The following is a 3543-nucleotide window of genomic DNA, read 5'->3' on the forward strand; positions in this document are numbered from 1 at the left end:
CTGTTCAGCTGCAGCTCTGCGTAGGCAGAGTAAGTCAGGTCTCTGAGAGCTGGCATGCGAGATCGGCTTTACGCAATGTTGGTGAGCGTTAAATGAGTGTAATATATGTTTTAAATAGATTTTTCATACTGTAATGTGTGTGTATTTAACATGAGGTGCTCCAAAGAATAATAATGTCCGCTGCCGGACAGGAAATGGGTCAGAGCCAGTTCAAGATGAGCTTGCTCCATTTGTAGGGTAAGGTACGGGCCAGGTGCACTTGGTTAGCCTAATGGGCTGGGCCCCGCCCACCTGCAAACAAGCAGGCAGCCAACCAAGTAGACGGCCAGCCCTACTGGGTCGTCACAAATACCTTATATGGAATATAACCTATCTTAGCATTGCTGGTGTGACTTCTGTACTGGGCTACACACAGGTCAAACCCAGACAAGACTACCAGTCTTTTGTCTCAGCACCTGCCCCTGATAACATGTACTGTATTAAGGTGAACTTGGGATGAGTGACACTTCAGATACCTGCATAGTGATACAACGTGAAGAGACCACACAAAGCATTTGTTATCAGAATCTGTTTTTGTATTGCCCGGTAGATTTTTACACATACTAGGTGTAACCGTGGTTACAAGTGGGGGCTGTAGAATCTTAAATGTATCTAAACTAAATATATAAAATACATATAAACTAGGCCGACACTTAACTAACTAATCTAAAGGGGCTGACTACCTCACCTGGTGTCCCTACTATGACCTTATCAATTAAAGTGGTCAATAAATAACTAGAGGGGACAGGGGAACAATAGAACAATTAACTTTAATACAATAAAATAATAAACACAATAAAACCTTTAGCCTATTAAATCCCTGTACTAAAATGTCCTATCTAAACTAACTAAATCAATAGCTAATTCCTATTCTAAACTCTAAACTATGACACCAGTTCTACGGTGGAGCTCTGTAGTGGGGGAGTCCAATTGCCGGGGTGATGACAATGTGATGCTCCTCTGTCTCCATCTAGACGGCGGTCTGAGGTGAAACTCGCAAAACAACTGTCCACTATTTTCTTGTCGAAGCACGAGCATTGCTAGCACAGTGAATGTACCTCTCTCAGCTTAAATTGCTCTCAGCTCTTGGTTCTTTTAAAACAAGCCTGAAGACTTTTCTTTTTGCCACTGCTTTCTAAGAGGAGCTATGTTTATCAGTATACTGCACTGTAACTTTTATTCCTGTATTCTATTTGTCCTTCTTTTTGTTTAAATGTCTATAATGACTTGCTTTTTGTTTTAATGCTTTTAATTTGTCCTGCCTTTTGTTTTAAATGTCTATAATGTCTTGCTTTTTGTTTTGATGCTTTTGGTGTCTCATGTAAAGCACCTTGAGTTGCCCTGTGGCTGAAATGTGCTATATAAATAAACTTGCCTTGCCTTGCCTTGCCTAAATACACTATACAAACAGGCGCTGGCACTTAGCTATACTATCAGGACTAGGGCTGTCAAATAAATATTCAACCTTCGACTAGTCGTGGAATTTGGGCAAAAAATCGATCTTAAAAATGACTGAAATGGAAGAGCGAGCGTACTTTATTATTATTTACATTAATAATAATGAATAGGCCTACAGTGTTTGGGGCAAACACCCTCAAACAAACCTATCTAGATACAGAAGAGCAACTGTATAAGAAAGGCCACAAAGGAGCTCCATACCGATTGTAACATTGTTTCCTGCTTTGAAATATCCTATTTTAGAAAGGGTTATGTAAATTTGAGATCTTGGATTGATAAGCTTGCACATTGTTGGCCTAGCTCTTACTAGCATGGATGATCAATCTGTACTGTTCCAACTTATGTACTATACCAAGTCCCATCCTTACAACTTATCATTAGCTTTATGCCACCCTGAATGTTCATCACCAATAAAGTGTTAATGTCTTAACACCCAACTTAAAAAAAATATATATATATATATATTTTTAAAAAAATTAACTCATATTTTTAGTCACATGTACACTTAAATTTAGTTGATTGTAACTCCAATAGAGTTAAATTCACTATTGGGAATTTGCTGTGAAGGCAGCTTGTTTGGTTTCAAGAAGTGGCTTTAAATTGACATGTGTCCAGTGATGAGAGTTTGGCATGGCCAGACCTCTAACCGATGTGAAGTAGTGGTGCTACTAGTAGTTGGTAGTTATCATCTGTTTTGGGTTCTCTCCTCCAGCAGTGTTGGAGCCATTGATCCATGCACAGACACATGGATATGAATTGTGGTCCATATTTCACTTTTGAATAATGTATTTGTGAATACATTTATTTTTCCTCTGTAGGGTTCCTGCCTGTGCTTACCCTGCAAGGGCCTGGAAATATTTCACTACAGATTTTTGTTTCGGCATAATGAGGCTTTGCTTATTGTTATTAATATAAAGTAATACTATACATTTGTAGAATAGCTTAAATGTAGCATCCTGCTCTCAAAAAATGCAGTATGGAAATTTAAATTTTTTGTTTTCCTGTGCCTCTCCAGGATTAAAGATGAGATTCTTCACTGTGTTGAAGGGGAACACTCTGGGCTCTCATGTGAAGATTAACAGCAAACTGACCTCAAGTGGTCTGACTGAAGTGAGGTCAGCAGCAGAGTGTGATGTCATCATGGCGTACTGTCCAGTCTCCTCTCGACTAGGGACCGATATTGAAGCAGCCATGGAAGAGATTCCAGGTAGGACTGTATTTAGCACTCAGTTAGATCATCATTGGAACGGAGCAGCATGTAGCTGGTGAGGTAAAGCAGCCAGCTGGGGATTGGGAGGTCCCTGGTTCGGTCCCAGTTCCTGGCAGTGCGCCGAAATGTCCTTGAGCAAGTCACTCAACACCAAATTGCTCACGAGTGGTGCAGTACTTAGCACTGTCGCCTCACAGGAAGAAGGTCCAGAGTTTGATTCCCGCTTGTTTGCCAAGTACTCAGGTGGGGTATCTCCTCCTGGGCCTTTCTGTGCAGAGTGTGCGTGTGTTCGCAAGGGTTTCCTTGGGTCCTGTATGTATTATGACGTGTTTTTCTTGAATTCTTCTCTCCCTTTCCCTCTTCAGTTGGTAGCCCAGTCATCCTGGTGGTTCTGCATCACACCTTCAACCCTGACTACACCGTACCTGACAGTAGCAGACATGTGACCAGACATGATGTCATCCTCACAGTGGACTGCCTATTCCATGACAACAAAGGGCTGCTGAACTGTCCTCGCAACAACAAAGCAGTTGAAGAGATTCTGAATCAACTTGACATCAGTCCTCGCGATGACAGAGCCGTCGCAGAGATTCTGAATCAAGTAAGTCCTAAGGTTTTGCATAATTCTTCCGCCATTTTGAAAACAGTGCTTCTGTGTTACTTCATGAATGATACCACAAGTTGTCATACAAGGGACAATATTGTTTTCTGTCTTTATAGCTCCAACACCAGCCCTTGAATACGCGTTGTTGGTTACTGTACTTTCTATTTTGATAATGAATACATTATAAGTAGTGTACAACCATGATGGCACTTATTTTATTACACAAAGACAC

This window comes from Borostomias antarcticus (genome assembly GCF_949987555.1).
Source record: "Borostomias antarcticus genome assembly, contig: scaffold_60, whole genome shotgun sequence".
Classification (NCBI taxonomy): domain Eukaryota; kingdom Metazoa; phylum Chordata; class Actinopteri; order Stomiiformes; family Stomiidae; genus Borostomias; species Borostomias antarcticus.